The sequence below is a fragment of the Primulina eburnea genome, chromosome 3 (genome assembly GCF_022965805.1).
Source record: "Primulina eburnea isolate SZY01 chromosome 3, ASM2296580v1, whole genome shotgun sequence".
Classification (NCBI taxonomy): Eukaryota; Viridiplantae; Streptophyta; class Magnoliopsida; order Lamiales; family Gesneriaceae; genus Primulina; species Primulina eburnea.
In genome coordinates, this window is record NC_133103.1 from 17,075,719 (window position 1) to 17,094,841 (window position 19,123).

The 19,123-nt window shown below is 35.1% G+C and overlaps 1 pseudogene; it reads right to left on the reverse strand.

The window, feature by feature from the left end:
* Positions 1 to 7,317: 7,317 nt before the first annotated feature.
* On the reverse strand, positions 7,318 to 10,863 carry LOC140828359 (IQ domain-containing protein IQM6-like; annotated as a pseudogene).
* Between the last annotated feature and the right edge of the window lie 8,260 nt (positions 10,864 to 19,123).

The window sequence follows — 19,123 nt, forward strand, 5'->3', positions numbered from 1 at the left end:
TATGGACGAAAGTGTCGATCACCACTGTATTGGAATGAGGTAGGGGAAAAAGCCATCGTTGGACCTGAACTGATCCAAGAAACAGTGGATAAAGTTGCTATGATCAAAGAGCGACTAAAAGCTGCACAAGATCGACAGAAAAGTTGGGCTGACTTGAAAAGAAGACCTGTGGAATTCGAAGTTGGAGAGAAGGCATATGTGAAAGTGTCACCCATGAAGGGTGTAATCCGATTCAATAAGGCTGGGAAATTGAATCCTAGATACGTCGGACCATTTGAAATTCTTGAGAAAGTGGGAACACTTGCTTATAGATTAGCACTTCCACCCGACATGTCAAGAATTCACAATGTATTCCACGTCTCGCAGCTGAGGAGATATATTTCTGACCCAAGTCACATTCTGGAAGCTGGACCACTTCTGGTCGAGAGTAATCTAAATGAAGAGCTGAAATATGAAGAGATTCCGATTCGAATTGTGGATCACAAGGACCAAGTACTGAGGCGACGAACTATTTCATATGTCAAGGTACAATGGTCCAACCACACCGAAAGAGAATCTACATGGGAGTTGGAAGAAAAGATGCGAACACAATATCCCTATCTCTTTGAAGATCAAATATAGCCAAGTTTCGAGGACGAAACTTTTCATAAGGAGGGAGGGATGTGAGAACCCGAATTCCAGCAAAAGCATTTCAGTAAGCAATGCAAAATTTCCAGCAGAAGATAATATTCAGAAGCTGGTATTTTTCCAGCAGACATGTATTTTCCAGCAGCAGCAGTAGAAGAACGAAAAATCAGCAGCAGCAGAAGAGCGAGAAAGAAGCAGCAGTCAGTTACTGATTCAGCTCAGACTTGTAACTGAAGCATTAACAGGGAATAAAGGCTGTTAATGTCAGATTATGGCCATTAATTGGAAGCGTAACAGTCAGATTATGGCCTATAAATAACACCATCAAGTCTCTGAAATGGGTTACACAAGCTTTGAGATTATCACTTAAATTTCGAGTTAAGAAAGAGTGCCTTTGTCAAGCAGCAAAATCCAGTAGCGAGAACAGCCAAATTCCAGTAGACTTCAACCGAAACTTTAAGCAAATTACTGTAAGTGGGCTTATATATAAATAACTTGAAATCCGTTTGATAATTCTGTTTTAAAGTCTGTTTCTGTATGTTAATTCTGACATATGTTTTGAAGCACTGAAACTCCCTAGTGAACTAATGGTAGGAATATATATTCTGAACATTTCTGAATTCCGATTCTGATTCTGGCCTCACCCCTTAGAGGAGAGAACATATAGGGGACTGATATCAGTTTAGCCATGAAATTCACTAACTTGTTCAGTGCTTACTAATTCTGATTTCTGTTCTGAAACATGCAAAGTCTGAATTCTGATTTCTGTCATGAAATACGAGTTTCTGTATACTATTGTATTACTGTTTCTGTTGAAAACGATTTCGAAAACTGGGAGTTAATCCCGCCCCTGCTTACTGAGTGACAATCATATCGCTCACCCACCAAACCCATCTCAGATAAGAGTACTGAAGAGATGTTAGAAGAAGAAGAGCAGATCCAGTTCTGGGGCTGGTGAAGAAGACTGTTGTTCTCAGTTTATGTTTATTTTTATTCCGCTGCATCTGTTAAGATACTGTAATATTTGGTTTTACATTTCCGCTGTAAAACATCAGCATTGGAGTTGTAACAGACAATTGATTTATTTCGTATTATGAATAAAAGACTGGTTTATGAGATTCTGTACTTCTGAGGCTTGTTGTTTTCGAATGTAATATTTGAGAGCAACGCCGGTGTCAACCAACCCCCGTCCCGGGGCGTGACAATTGATGCATAAGTCATCATTCTGGACTTATTTTACATTTAATCTCTCATTACAATTTTTATTGTACTTGGAAATTTTTTACCACAATCAATTCAACATCTTCAACTTAGTATCAATAAGCTTCAAATTCATAGTTCAGTCGATCTGAATTTGAATACTGAATTAAAACTGTAACGTCCCGAAATTTGAAGGGGTCACGTAAACAACATGCATGCAAGTTATTAAATTTCTTTATTATTTTATTAAATTCTTTTAAAAGCATAAAATGCATATTTATTTTATTAATTTGTGTTTAATTATTTTTTTATGCATTTTATGCATTACTATTACATTATAGAATTTATTTCACGAAATTTTAAAGATATATGCATTAAAGATTTTTAAGTTTCATTTCGCGCTCGAACGAGGATCGGAGACCGGAGAATTTTCAGGAAAATTATTTTAATTACATGATATGTTTTTAAATATTAATTTAAGATGTTTTAAAAGTATTTTTCAAGAATTGGTATTTATTGGGTATTTTTACACGCAAGACTTTAATTTTTAACGGTACATAAATTTTATCGAATCGAGAGACTTTTTGAAGGTCGGATAGTATTTTCAAAATCTTTCCAACTGACACCTCTTTATTCTAACTCTCCCCACTCTCATTATTTTAATTCAACAGCTAGCCTCCCTTCAGCAACCATCGGCCATAGCATTTTCAATTCAAGAAAATCTCGGCCATAGCAATTCCTTCAAACAAATTGTCTCCAGCGCTCGTTCTTCGATCTCCTCGCTTCTATAACATCTAAGGCACGCCATGTACTTTTATTTCTGCATCATACATGCTATATATTTGCTGTTATGTGTGTTATGTTTATGCATTTTTCGGTATTGGCATGACAAAGCTTTTATGCTCTTGGTTTGGCACGAAAACCGTATGTTGTTGCATACATCTCACGTTTTTGTTACTATGGTGCAAGGGGCTGTCGAATTAGGGTCATAAGGGGCTGAACATGTTGAGGATCGAGATGACTATAAGCTGGAGTCGAGACGTTGAGAGCTGGGTGTAGGCCGAGGGTTGCTTTACCCATGGTTCGGTTTTGGAGAGGCAGCGTGTGAAGGGCGAAGCCAGCGGTGCAAGGACCGATTCAAGCCACGTACCAGGCCCTGCTGGGTCTGAACCGTGGCTTAGATGGGGGCCGTAAGCTGCTGGACACGCCTTTAGAACAGCTGGAGTCGCGATCTTCTTGGTGGTGAGGGAGCCGAGAGTTGAGGTTTGAGGCGCTGTGTCGGTTGTGGGGCTCGGTCTGGTGTATGGATTGGCTGAGGGCCTGTGGCTAGGGTCTGGTGCGTGTTTAAGGGTCCTAGGATGAGTCTATTTATGGTGGTTCGTGGTCTGGAGCAGCAGCTAAGAGGCTGAACAAAGAAAGCTGCAGCTGTGCAATTGGGTTCACGTAGAGCAAGTCATGTCTGTGGAGTTTGGGGCGGTCGCTGGATGGGGCCAGGGCGTGGGACAGTGTCTTGGGTCGTTCTTTAGGGTCCTAGGGAGGGCCTGGTGGTGTTGGTTCAGGGATGGATTGGCTAGGGATAGTGCTGGAACCAGGAAAACTACAGCTGCGCAAATTAGAGTGCATTTAAGGGGCTGTAGGTGGGGTGCGGTTCAATGCATGGGCTGTTTAGGGGCTGTTGGCTATGGTTTAGGCAGTCTGTAAGGGTCTTGGATGAGCCTAGTTAAGGTGGTTCATGGCTTGGTTGGCTAAAGAAAGCTGCAGAAAAAAAAAAACAAACACGAAAGTTGCACCGTTTGAGTCTCATGTAAGGGCTGTCAAGGTTCTGAATTTTTTTAAGCTTAGGCTCTGGTTCTGAGTTAAAAAGGGCTTAACCATGGTCTTAATTTATGTCTAAGGGTTGGGTCTAGGTCCTGGTTCGGGTCCAGTTCGAGTCGGTTTAAGCATGAGAGTCGAATTAAGGAAAGATGGTGACTAAGGCTTTCGGGTTAGCACATGCTGGAAATTCCAGCAGCTTGCTGGCCTATTATTCGAGCATCTAAAGGTCTGGTTTTGAGGTTTTTAGGATCTTTTAGATGTTCATTAAGTGTGGTAAAAAGTTGGGGAAATTTTGGTTAAGTTTCGAGTCGATTCGGGTTAAAACCGGGACTCCGGTCCAAGTTTTAAAACAATTCGGTTAAGTTATGAAATGAGCTCGAGTTTACGTCTATGGATGCTTTTAAATATGTTTTGGGATATTTTAAGGAGTTTGGTAAGCTTCGGATCAAAATAATGAGTTTTGGGTCTATCCGGGATTTAGTCGCCGCATGAAACGTTAATTACAGAATTAATTTAAACGCCTAGATTTAAGCTTAATAAAATTATGGAAAATTATATTTAAGCTCAAATAATTATTAGGAGTCTAAGTTTTTAATTTGGGAATTTTATGCTAAGGTTTGATTTAATTCGGTATTAAAACACATTAATAGGTTATATTTAAAGATTAATTTAAAAGTCATAGATTAAAGCAAAATAAAAATATGGGAAAGTTCTTGTAAGCTTAAATAATTATTTGGGACGTGTTAAAGTCAATAGAATTAAGAAAATGTCAAAGAAGTGAAATTTTACGTCTATGGGCAAAATGGTAATTTTTGGGTTTCCAGGGGCAAAATTGTCATTTTGCACCTGGGGTGAGATGTTGGTCCTGGCAGCGCCCTGAGCACAAATTCATGATATTTTAAATGTTCACGCATCATGATCACAATTTTTAAGATTTTATGAAAATATACGTTGCATGCTTGGTTTAAAGGAAAAATTACGCATATGCATGTTTTTATTAAATGGTGAATATGATGATGTTTTTGAAGGATGGGAATTGGTTGTGACTGACGATGTATATGTATACGATGATTTGATTGGAGATATCGTGAGGGAAAAGGCCCTAGAGGGAGCCCGTTTATGGGAGAAGGCCCCGGAGAGAGCCCGACGATCGTATTTCCATTGACATGATATGATGAGCTGAGGCCCGGACTCAGTGGACGGGTAATGCTGTCGCTGATGTCCCTCGTCGCCGGGTACCACGGTTACATGTAGATGGATCCATCGATAGAGCTGATACGAAAGTCACAACTAATGAACTGAATTCAATTAAAAAGAACACGTATACGTATATGATGACATGAGATGGTATGTTTTGAGTCGATATGATTTTGCACGACACGTTTACGTATATGATGACATGAGATGACATGCTTTGACATGATGAGCTGTTTTGACACGCATATGATGATTTGACACGACATGATTTTAAACGACACGTTTACATTATGCTTTTAAGTTCATGAAAGATATGTTGAGTATGATATTTTTCACTGCTGTGTGCTATGTATATGTACTTGTTATTAACGGTGAAATTGTGTTGAGTCTTTAGACTCACTAGGCGTGTGTGATGCAGATGAGCTTAATGATGGGGAGACTGGAGGTGCCGAACTCTGTGTAGGCAGACCTGGTGCGGTGACATGACCCGAGGACCACATGTTTTCCGCATTACGATTTATGAGATTGAGAGGAGCTAATATTTTCAAACATCGATGATTTTAAGATTTATGCTCGTTTATGTTTACGCATGATTTTGGGACGAGTATGGTTAATTTAAATTGTACTATTTTTACTGTCAAATATTTAAGATCATTTTTAAATGTTATATTTTCTGTACAGCGCATTAATGCGAAACGTTTAAATACTATTTCGAAAATGCAAGTTTTAAAAAAAAAATATTCCGCGTTTTTTTTAAAAAAAAATGAGTGAGATATTTCAAAAACAATCTGAAAAAATATAAACGTACGAGGAAAATGGGTCCAAATAAATGCTCAAAACTAACAAGGACAACTCCTCAAATGAAATAAAGTAATGAATCCTCAGATTCAAACTATCGAACAACTCCTCAAACGATCTTTACAAGAAATGGTTGATTAGTTTAACAGGAGCCCTTGATGATCTTTGATGATCTGATTGGATGATCTTTGAAGCGAGGTCTACTGAGCAGTAGTAAGTATCACAGTGAAGATTGATCAGCAATCTTTTCAAAGAATGCAAGCTTGAAAAGTTTCTTCAAATGCGTGTTCTTGTAATTTTTTTGTCACTTTAGCTATTATTAGCGTTCTATATTTATAGTGTTGTTTTGCATTTTCTCATTCAACGTTCGTCTGTACTCAATAAATGAGCATTAATGCAAAACCATTGTTGTCGTTGTCCTTTCCTGAATCATAGTACACTTCAATTAATGAGCAATTCGACATTTTCTAAATGCAGAAAGAAACAGTCCATAACAGCAAAAAACAACTAGCTATGCGCTATAACTTTTTCGGAAAACATTATGATCTTCTGATTTCTTGTTTGTAGTGCAGAATCATATAGTCAAGTTTTCTAATAAAGTAGTTGAGATCCTTGTAAGACACATGACTTATATCCGAAGATATCTTCACTCAACCATTTTCAAAAGTTGTTCGATATGGTGAACAGTTGAGTAGTCTTTATGCCACAGACTTGTACGCATTAGCGGTTGAGTATATCAAATGAGCTGCTAAGACTGAAATGTTTGGATAGATTTGCATATGGAGACAGATTGAACGACTTCTTTTGAATCTTAAGTAGGACGGTCGAGTATCTGTAATACATGCAAATACAGTTTGATCTATAGTACAATAAGACATTATTTGTTATAATCACCAAAACTAAGAGATCTAACAAGACAATTTTTCAAATTGAGGGAAGAAATGAGGTTAATTTCTAAAACTTTCTTAATTGAATGAACTTATTAACTTGAACAACTCCGTCAGAACTAGAAACACAAGAAAACTTTTACACCCTTTGAAGCAACTGGTGGATATATTTCGAGAAGATGGCTGAACTCTAACCATAGATAGATTTTGCTATTGAAAAGGTAGCACTTTAAGGGAGATTTGTTGTTGATTGCTCCAGCCTGGATTTCACGATATATTACAGGGTTGTGGATAGTTGGAGTGGCTAGGAAACTTACTTGGCTCCAATAATTTGTCAAAATATATATTAATTCATTCATATAAATATGAAACAATTTAAAATGGTAAACTGGTTTTCTTTGAATCCAGTTATCAATGAAAATCAAATAGAATATGTTGAAAACCTTTATGAGAAAATTATTATATATAGAAGTTTGCAAATAAAAACATGATGATCTAATCCAACCTAGAAAAGTCTTTCCAATTAGAATGGTAGATTTTGTCAAAAATCTATTGACTGTTTGATACGTGGTATGAAATTATCCACTGATATTGATGTATAATTTAAGTGATGAAAAATCGAATGATATGATATGTGATGTCACTATATTATTTTTGTTGTATAGATTGAGTGTGAGTTGAACAATTAATTATTCTTTTATCAAGCATATCGAGCAATACCTTATAAAATTTATATATCTATGTACACTACTTTATAAATTTGTTCATAGCTTTTGATTCAACATAAAAAAAAATTGATATATTAAAGTCGGAACTGGTATTCCAATAGGAATATAACGAGGATAGAAACCAGCACTTCTAAACATATATAATTCATACTTGGAATATATCTGAGTACTGCTAGAGCATAAAACACCAGCAAATTCTTGCATATCCAACCTAAAAATTTCTACAATATTTATACATATTGAATTCTGCACAGCAACCAAGGACAGAGGGACGGAAACAAAATCATGAGAGAATGTTTTCTACACCAAAGACTGCACTTGACAATGACACCAATTCTTCCTCTTTTGTGTGGATGAATTATGATGATTCTATAGCCAGTGAACTTTTCTTTCTACATGCAGATGTGGTGTTGATTGGAGTAAAATTCCCTCCCACATTAACATTTGGTCTTGCACTTCTACGAGGTGATGAAAATGCACTTCTGGGAGACAAACTTACCTCTTCTAGTACACGGAACTGGAGCTCTGAAGGATAATCCCTCACACATCCAATTCGTGGTCCAGCTCCTGTTGTCCATCTGCACGACAATTGATTAGCCAGCTGATAGGACTTCATCCCTTTGTGCGAGTTTATCCTCTTTATTATCTTTTCTTGAGGGACATGTTTTTCATATTCCTCTTCTTTAATATCTTGATCGAATAAGTTATGCTTGGAGAATGAAAACTGAGTCTGACAGGTATTCATCTGCTGTCTCATACCCATCGTCCAACGGACTCTCCAGAGTATAAGGAGACCCTGGTTTTGGCGTCCTGAACAACTCTACTGCCTCTTCCTTTTTTGGAATTTGAAGGAGAGTGATTTTCGACTGTAGTTTCCTGGACCATCTTGATATTGGGGGTTGTATATTTTCATCATCCTTCGATGTTTTTGCCTTGAGTCCTTCTCTACGTTTTCATTTTTGGTGTTGTGTTCTCTGGCATACCGGAAATCTGGTACGGATATGCTGCTACGCAGGCCAACACAAACTTCAAGTTCATTACTTGGTTCTTTCTGCAAAATAGTAAATTTAGTATTAAGAATTCACGTTTGACAAAGTAAAACCAAAGAGCATAATGGATCTTACTTGAACGACACTGAGATCAACATTGTTTTGCATAAGAAAGGCCATGAATTCCTCGAAGTTTTCTTCTGTTGGGAGGTAGTAACCACTATGAGGCCAAACTGCCTGTGTCCAAAACAACAGATCATACATTTAAGGTCACTTCACCATTTGCAGATAGTCGTCAATTAACATACTAAAAAAAAAAATACTAAGCACTAAAGAAAACAGACGGGCTTGTGTGGCATTATTTAGGAAAATGGAACTGTTACTATAAATGTCTTCTAAATTATTGGATAATACTATTAAAAATTTTAATATATCATAAAAGTAATTATTATGTTGGAATATCCTAAGAAAAGAGAAAATATATATTAGGGTAGGAATATCAAATACATGATAGTGTTTCTTTTGACTTTTGGAGATGAAAAACATTTGCAGAAATATGGAAAAAAAAGAAAAGAAAAAAAGATGGTTGTGTTATGTTCTTACCTTAAGAATACCATCTTCTACAACTAATCGTCCAGCAGATAATGTTGCACCTCCTGCTAAAAAACTGGAATGTTGAAAAGTACCCTTCTTCTTCTGTCCTACGTACAAGATTTTGGACACACTGAGCACAAATATCCATTTTACATCTTCTGGCTCCTCCCTTGTGTCCAAAATTTTGCCACTTTCCTTGTATATCAACTTCCTGTTACTTATGATAACTTCATACGCACGTCTCTCCATCTACAAGGTTGAATAAGGAGTAATTTTCTCAATTCAATCTAGTCAGGAACAGGAGGAAAGGCAATTCTTTTCTATTTCACATTAGCCATTTTGAGGTTTCAGCGATAACTCGAATTTTAAAAACTATGTGGCATGGATATATACATTCAGCGAAATGGGTAACTTATATATGGGCTTTTGCAGCTTACCGGACCAAGATATTTGATACACTTACTGTTGTTGAAGTTTTGATCTACGACATCTCTCTAGATTTACTTCTCTACCGTCTCCAATGTCTAGCCTGAAGTTCAATGTAAACTGTGTCATAGATAGATGTAGACAAATGAGACTTGTTCACTGGGTAGTACATGAAAGATACCAGTAGAAGAAGGGTTGTTTACTATCACAATGGAGCCAGCTGATATAGTAAAATTGTAGGTTGTGGCCATAGCGGTGTCTAGTATCAATCTAAAAGCACAATGTAAAAATGCTATGATTTCATAAATGAAACATCCATTGAAAATTACTCGAAACACTGAAACTTACAGCGTCAAGCCAATGTTGCAAAGCCAGTTTCCGGGCATTATAAGCTATTGACAAACCTTTCCCCACCTAACATTAAAAAAGCAAGAGTTTTGATCGTATGAAATTCTAAAAACCACGAAGTGCGGCGAGTAAATGCACATACAAAACCTTGGCAGCTTTTGTTCTTGCTCTTGACCAACGTTATAGCTGTTTCAGGTTTCTCAATGTCGAAAAATGATGCAGAACTACGTTTGAGCGAGCTCAGCAAAATCTAAAAGCTTCCACCTAAATGATAAACATTCTAAATCAGGAGCACAATAGAATGTGATGTTATATTAGCTAAAGCATAAAGGGTACCATCTTTGCTCCACCAGAACAGCACAATCTGCAAGTTGCCTTCGGGTACGAAAACTCTTGTATGTTTTTTGCAACCTCACAGCAGCCAGATGTCTTTCATTGTCGGAATATGGCAGTGGTTTTTTTAGTATGGGCCATTTGTAGCTACAGGTCAAGCTCATTGATGCAAGCTCTTCTGGATCCTGGATGGAGATTTTGGCCTCTAATTCCCTCCTTTTATAGCTGAGGGATCCTTCGAGGATCATATTTAGCAGAACCGGAAGCTTTCCATTTAGAATTCTCCAACATTAAAGCCAACATATGGAGCAATCCTCGCGTTGTTACCTCCAAAACTGACAGATCTTACTAACCGGCCATCCAGATCATCCAAAGAATAGGCAAATGCCATTCCCATTTCTCTCAAAACCAGAAGCAACCAATCTGCATGAATGCATTCACTTCATGATATTAATACCATTGAGAATGTTCTGGTAGATTGATTTCTTGCTATATTCACAAATTTAATCAATAAATGAGTTAAAAGGAAGAAAGCTAGATTCCCGATGCTTAACATAAACGAGAAATGCCCATCATATTCTCCACATTTAGAAGGGAAAAATCATAGCATCCCACGGATAATTATGCAATAATGCAAGAATTTTTTTTTTTTTTTGGAAAAAACAAGTTGAATCAATCAAAATACATTTATCAAATGCATGAACCAACTTCGAGAATGTATATGATTTAATATTTTCCAAGTGCAAACAAACACCATAGAGAAAAAAAAAAAAAACACCACCACCAAATGGTTGCAAGAGGATTGGATTTGTACGTAACATTACCATAAATCTCGTTGAAATCTAATGAGAAACAAAAAGAGATAAGGATGTGAAGAAAGCGAGTGGGAGAGGGGTCCCCTTTAATGTGATGGAAACACAAAGTTCCCCCTGTCTCTGGACTCTGTGTGCGTATCAATGTTTTGTTCGGAATGTTAGTGTTCTTGGAAAACAACCATCTTGCTATATATAGGAGGTTAGAGAATTATGGATGAGCAAAGATAGAACACATAATAGAAAATTGTTTGAGCTGCGGGTTATACTAAGTTAACTAAATTATATTTACCAATTTATTGTTCGTTATTCCTATGATTGCAACTTAATGGAGCATATGTGAGGGTATAGGATTGTCACCCCAATGACTAATATTTGTGTTTAAATTATTATTACCATTGATTGAAATTATTGTGTTTGATAGCATTCTTTGATTAGTGAGAATAGATTTGATTTAGAAAGGTGATTTTTGGATTGTAAAATAACATCCATATCGGATTTTTTAGGTATAATAATTGTCAATACTAGGTAGAACGATCGAAACATAACGTTTGAGTTGCTTTACGATTTTAAAAGATTTTAGTTACCGTTCCAACGTTACCATCAGTTATATTTTTTGGTAAAACGGCAAGTGCATGACCCTGCAATTGGTATATAGATCAAAGCCAAAGTCATGAGATCGATTCTCACATATTGAAAGGAGCGTAATTATTGGAAGTGAGATTGTTGGAGCGTAATAATTGCCCTTACTGGATACACCGATCGAACCATGATGATTGGGTTACTATATAGTTTAAAATATTTGAGTCACAACATTATCATCAGCTATAGCTTTGGTAAAACGACAAATGTCTAGTCCTCCAATTGGTATCAGGACCAATGTCACGAGTTCGATTCGCATTGATTGCAAAGAGTAGAATTGTTGGGGAGTAATTATTATTCATGCTGGATAGAGCAATCAAAACGTGATGTTTGAGGTACTGTACAGTTTTAAAATATTTGAGTTAACGTTTAAAAATTGTTACCACAAGTTATAACTTTTGATAAAGTGACAAACTTTCTATCCTAAAAAATTTATTTCTATCATCACTCATTTAATTTTAAACTAATTTAATTAAATAATAAAATTTGAATTTGAAATTTTTCTTAAATACATTAAGTCAAACAATTGATGAAAATTTCAAGAAGACTTTCATTGACAAAATATTTCAGTAAAGAAAATAAATTATCTTATTTTGTTTTTTATTTTTTTGAAACCATGAATCATAAATTCTAAATTTTAATTGAAAAATCGAAAGCTCTAGTCACTTTTTCGATCAATTATTAATTGTCTTTGTAATATTTGACATTATTAACTACTTTAAAAGTTTTTTTCTTATATCTCTTAGGGTAATTTTAACTATCACATGGACTTATAAATACAACAAAATTAATTAAACATTTAGTGACAGTAGCTTAATTTTTTTTGAAATATTTGACATTATTCAAAATATTGTTTTACTATATTTTTTTAATGATTACATATATTTTATATGTGTGTATATATGTTATAAATTAGTTTTTAAATTATGTGAATATATGCATATTTTTTCATTTTTAAAATAGGTTATGACTTAATTCTAAAAAAAATTTATTAACTTTTGAAATATTAATATTTGTGCCTAAAGATTAGGAGGTGCTCCATTAAATTTTTTTAAAGGAATAAAATACAGTTATATTTTGACTTTTTCGATGATGAATTTATTTCGCTCCTAATAAAATATCTATCTACATCTCTTACCCGGAGAGAGTTGTTTTCTAATATATTATCCGGTCTTGAATTTTCATGTATTTTCTCCTAATATTTATATCAAGTAATTATATCAATAATTTTAAAATTGATATATACATCACATCTATTTTAATCATTCCATATTTTTTCATTTTTTTTCTATTTATTATACTTCACAATTCAGGCGTATAATAAAATATGTGGATAAACAGAGTGAGACTTTTCAAAATGTTCTTAATGCAAAATAGATATAATATATATAACATAATATGTTGATAAACAGAGCGAGACTTCAAAAAAATAAAATGAAATGAAATTAGATCTGAGGTGTGAACTACTCAAATAAACAAAATAAGAAGACATAGGAACACGCAAGCATCAAAGAGATTAATCAAAATCAAATCCGATGACGAAAAAGAAACATGAAAATTAGATATGATGATATGATTTTCGAATTTAATCAAATAAAGAATCAGGAAACATAAAATAAAAAGATGAAAAAGATACTGAAAGATTCGAAAACATATGAGAAATTGATTGAATAAACTAAACTATGGTTGTTTAAAAGGATAGATTAGCTTTGAAATAATATTTGTTATTGAATAATTTGTGGAAAAAATATGTGTACACGTTCATTTGCAAATTTAGGATCAATATTTATAGTATACTTAAGTTTGTTACCCATGTGTAACGTACGTGCTTTGCTACTGGTAATAAAAATATAGTAGAATGTTTCAACCATGGTGTTGAATTAGATTAATTGGTGGACATATATCTTAACAAACTTAGTTTTTAGCACTCATGCACACGTAAAAACTAAAACTTCTTTTCCTCTAGACAAATTAATTAGCACATCAGTCATTGCTAAATGAAAATTTTCCTTAGAGATGTAAATTATTTGGACTTGAGTCTAGTTTTGTTTTGTTTTTTGTTAAGATTGTATATCTTGGTTAATGAATTCTGAGTCACTTATGGAAGTTTAAATCAAAATGGACTATAAACTAATAATGGCCCGGGTATTTATTGGCCCTCACCGGGACCTAGGCCAAGGTACTCAGACCGACTTGATTTAGGCAACTGGCCGAGGTGACTAAGATGGATCTCGCAGGCATGACTCTTTGAACTGAGATGGAATGCTCGAGGTTGGGAAGTTAGCAAGCATAAATGCACAGTGGAGGATCCGAGACCGAGTTGGAGTGGCAGAATTAAAAGGTCACGCCCAAGCCAAACATAAAAGGCTGAGACTTAGTTCAAGAAGTGGTTATTGTCCTGAGAGTACAAACTTTGTTCGGGTAATGGAAGATTAGCTAGTGCCGCAAGTTAGGAGTTGATCTAGTCCGTAATCATGGGAAGGTCATTCGATGAACTAGCAGCATAGGGCAAAATTTACAAGAGTATGGAAGAAATATCTCGTCTGGACCTTAGCACGGAATGAAGCCAATTAATGCGGTGCTGTTGGATGTCAGATCAAAGTACAAATCCTCAAAAATCTGGTTTTGATGTCATCATTGCTTTTCTCCCTATAAATGCCAAGTTTTACACATTTAGAAAAGTATCATTCATATGGAAACTTGTGTGTACTTGTATTTTTAGTTTTCTTAATTTCATGAGCTCTGAAGTGACTTAGTATTGGAGTGGCCACGTCAAAAACTCTTCTGGCGTCATATTCACGAATTTGTTGTTTGAGTGAAAGAAAGAGCTCGACTTTTGGAGCTCGGTCATTACCTATAGATCTCGAGCACTATCTGTGGACAGACACCAACTTTGCCCTATTTTTTTCTAGATGCATCATTGGTGTCATATGTGAGAACTAGATCTAAGATGAAGATTTGATTTTCTCTCAAAAATCTAGTTATAAGAATAATCATCGAGAAAAGGAGAACTTTGGTGCAGGAGATCAAAGAGGAGGAGAAATCAGGCTGAGGACCAATTGATCAAGATAGTAGTGCAACAAGTTTGGATGAAAAGATTTAGCAAGAAAAAGAGCAGTCTTTTCATAAGGAAGATGTGACAAAGGAGAAATATAAGGAGAGGCAAGACGAGAAGTATGAGGAAGAGAGTGAAGAAGAAAAAGCTTCCTGAGCAATCACATCAAAGGACCTCAATATGATGAGGCAGATAAAATAATGAAGGGAGCATGTAAAACATATGAAGGACGAGGTGGGGCAACCCAAACCCTCAAAGAGGTGTAGTCTCTTCTCAATAGATGTTGTCGAGGAACCCATGCCTTTGAACTATAAACCACCTTGGATTTGGGAAAATGATGGAAGCACTGATCTTTAGGAGCACCTGGGGCCGTTTCGAGAATGCAGTAATATCACATTGCTACCCTGACTATATCAAGTGAAAAGTTTTACGCAATACTCTAAGAGGAGCTGCCCAACAATGGTTTGATAAGCTTGAGCTCGAGACAATCACCTCTTTCGTAAAACTCAATAGCAGTTTCCTCCATCGCGTTAGTAACAATAAGAGGAATAGAAAAACCATCTTCGATTTGTTTGATATCAAGCAGGCCACGGATGAACCCCTAAGGGAATACATTCGAATATTTAACACTATGGCAGTCGTGGTACTTAGGTGTCCCGTCGAGGTCCGAATGACAACCTTTACTCAGGGATTCCGAGGTGGAGACCTCTTCTGATCCCTAGGAAAGCATCCGTTGCTGGACTTTGATGATCTGTTGACCCGGGCGGAAAAATATAACAATGTGGACGAGGCGTAAAAACAAAAACAGGAAGACAAATGAGATAACACTACAACAAAAACGACATACGACAACAGATTGTATCCGTTGTCGTAGCCTTTTTAAAACTGTTGTAACTGAGGGTGTTGTTGAAAGTCTGTTCAACGACAACGGTTTTTATCTGTTGTAATAGGTAGAATTTGCGACGGTTTTTGGAAAAACGTCGCTAAAATTAGCGACGGTTAGCAATCAAGACCGTCACTAATTTTATTGACGGTTAATAATCATGATTTTTGTCGCTCATTTGTTTCGAAAAATAAAAAAATACTCTTAATAATTTAATAAATATAAAAGAAACTAAAATCGTTTAAGAGAGAAAAATTTTAAGTGTTGTGAAGTAGTAGTAAAATCGTGTAAGAGAGAAAAATTTTAAGTGTTATGAATTAGTGAGAAAAATTTTAAGTGTTGTGTGAAGTGATAAAATCGTGTAAGAGAGAAAAATTTTAAGTGTTGTGGACCGAAAATGTTGTTATTTATAGATAATTTGCGACTATTTTTGGTTAAACCGTCGCTATTGGCGATGGTAATTGAAAAATCGTTGTTTTCATAATCATTTGCAGACGTTTAATCAATGTTGAGAAATGTCTGGTTCTTTACCCAATGCAAGCTGTAATGGGGAGTATTTATGATATGCACTTGGTCTGATGCGAATTAATGACGCAACATGTAAAATTGCATGTCCCTATATAGAAATAGGGAGCTTTGTTTTCATAATCATTTGCAGACGTTTAATCAATGATTCATCCAATCCATTCTGTGTATGTACATGAGCAACATGATGCTCAACAATGATTCCCATAGACATACAATAATCATTGAAAGTCTGGGAAGTAAATTCACCAGCATTATCAAGTCTAATTTTCTTGATTGTATAATCGGGAAACTGATTCCTCAATTTTATTATTTGAGCAAGTAATCTTGCAAATGCAACATTTCGAGTTGACAATAAACATACATGTGACCATCTGCTGGAGGCATCAATCAATACCATAAAGTATCTGAATGGTCCACATGGTGGATGAATTGGTCCACAAATATCACCCTGAATACGTTCAAGAAACATTGGTGATTCAGTTTGGATTTTGACTGGTGATGGTCTTATAATAAGTTTTTCCAAGAGAACATGCTTTACATTTGAAACTTATTATTCTGAAAGATCTTCTGGTCTTTCAGTGGATGACCATGTGTATTTTCTATAATTCTTCGCATCATTGTTGAACCAGGATGTCCCAATCGATATTGCCAATCGGTTAATATCGAAGAATTACCAACTACCATGTTTGATTCAATGGGACTTATATGTGTATAATGCAATCCAGTAGGGAGCATTGGTAGTTTTTCAATCACATATTTCTTTCCTGATTTATATGTGATAAGACACATATATTTCTCATTCCCTTCATTCATTGTTTGAGTATCATACTCATGGGAATATATATCATTAAAACTCAACAAGTTTCTTTTCGATTGTGGTGAATATAAAGCATCATTGATAAAAAATTTTGTACCATTAGGTAACAAAAATTGTGTTTTACCACATCTTTTAATCAAGTCTACAGGACCTGATATTGTATTCACCGTTGTTTTTGTTGGTTTTAGTTCCAAGAAATATCTTTTATCTCGGAGGATAGTGTGCGTTGTACCACTATCGGGTATGCAAACTTCAGCTTTGCTCATAGCATTTTCCATATTTGAACTTCAAAAAAATATGCAATGAAATAAATTACTGGCAATATATATTTAAATATAACACATATCATAATTATACAATAAAACATTATTCTATGAATACATGAAAAATAAATTATTGTACATTTATATTCTACCATTATATTGTTCATTTTCAGAGAAATCGTTGAGAAAATCTGCAGCATCAATATTGTTCATTTCTATCCCACCAACATATTGATCATTTCCAGAGAAAGCATTCATAAAATCACCAGCATCAAAATGAGTTGAATCACTCAAACGGTCACTGCGTTCAGTGAAGTTGGTCTCCTTTTCTTTCTCCTTTAATGATTCTTTATAAAGTTTACAAAGGTGCTCAGGGGCTCGACAAACTTTGGACCAATGTCCTGGAGTACCACGTCTGTAACAAGAACTTTCATATCTTTTTGAGTGATTCTCATTAACACTTGTATTCTCATGATGTCTTTTCAGTTGATGGTTTGGGACGCTCTTTTGAGATGAGTTATAAAATAACTATCTCTATTATTTTCAAAACCACGACCGCGTCCACGACCACGACCAATTCCACGTCCACGTCCACGACCTCGACCTCGACCAAAACCTTGTCTTTGAAATTGATTTTGGTTTCCAGGTTTAAATTCATTTTTACTTACAACATTTACTTCTGGAAATGTTGTTGATCCAGTGGATCGAGACTGATGATTTCTCATTAATAGCTCGTTGTTTTTTTCCGCCACAAGAAGACAGGCGATGAGTTCATAATATCTAGCGAATCCACGTACTCTATTTTGTTGCTGTAGAGTAATATTTGATGCATGAAACGTGGAAAATGTTTTTTCAAGCATCTCAGATTCTGTGACCTCATGTCCACAAAATTTTAATTGCGAGATTATTCTATACATCGCCGAATTGTAATCACTGACTTTTTTAAAGTCTTGGAATCTCAATGTATTCCATTCATCCCGGGCGGTCAGAAGTATAACTTCTCTTATATGTTCGAATCTTTCTTTTAATCCCTTCCACAAAGCCATGGGATTTTTTTTAGTCATATATTCACATTTCAATCCATCGTCGAGATGTCGACGCAAAAATATAATGGCTCTTGCCTTTTCTTGTGACGTGCATATGCCATTTTCTTTAATGGTCTCGCTTAGACCCAATGACTCAAGATGCATTTCTACATCTAGAGTCCATGGCATATAATTCTTTCCCGTGATGTCGAGCGCAACAAATTCGAGCCTTGTTAAATTTGACATGGTGGTACTAAAAAAATTACTATGCATTTTATTAGTTAATAAATATTGCAATACAAAGTAACGGATAAACAACAAGTACAAGTATTTGTAAAAATAAAGAAAACGCACGAGGAGGATATTCTCCGATAAATACAAGACTCGTGAGTATGATAACCAAAATAATTAAAAATATCCTTGAGAAAGCCATCTTCTTTTTTCTTCGAAAAATTTGATGATGAATAATTTTTAGAGAAGAAGAAAAAGTTGGAGTGATTGAATGTGTTTGTGAGATCATATTTATAGGGCAAAAACTAGCCGTTTTTTACCATTTATGGTATACAAAAAAATAAAGGTATATATTTGTATAATTTTATGGTAATAATATGGTATATTAATATTAAACAGTTTAAATAATTATGTATATCATATCATAATATTATAATGAGTGTCATAATTTAATTTGTTTAAAAACCTTATAGGCTTTTATACTTGTCGTATCCCTTACCGGGAGTGTGGGATGTCGTCTTAACATCTTCCCAGGATTTATAACAAGTTTATGAAAAATTTATTTTTATTATTTCTAATAATAACATTATATTGTATATTAAATAAATACACAATAAATAAATAACAGTAAAATAAATATATTACTTTTGTTATCTTTTTCTTCTGTTTGGAGCTTGGAAAAGTATGTAGGACTTTTAGAGCTTCGTGCTGATAACGTGTTGTGAAAAAATAAAAATTTATGGTAAAAAGTAAAAATCTCAAACTCTCAAAATTTACCAAACTACACAATTTATAATATTTTTCTCTCTACTCAGTTGTGATTTTTTTCCCAAATGAGAGATCTATTTATAGAGTTTCATTACACATAATCCAAAAAATAAAATACATCATTACCTACATCATCACACACAAATTTCTAATGTCA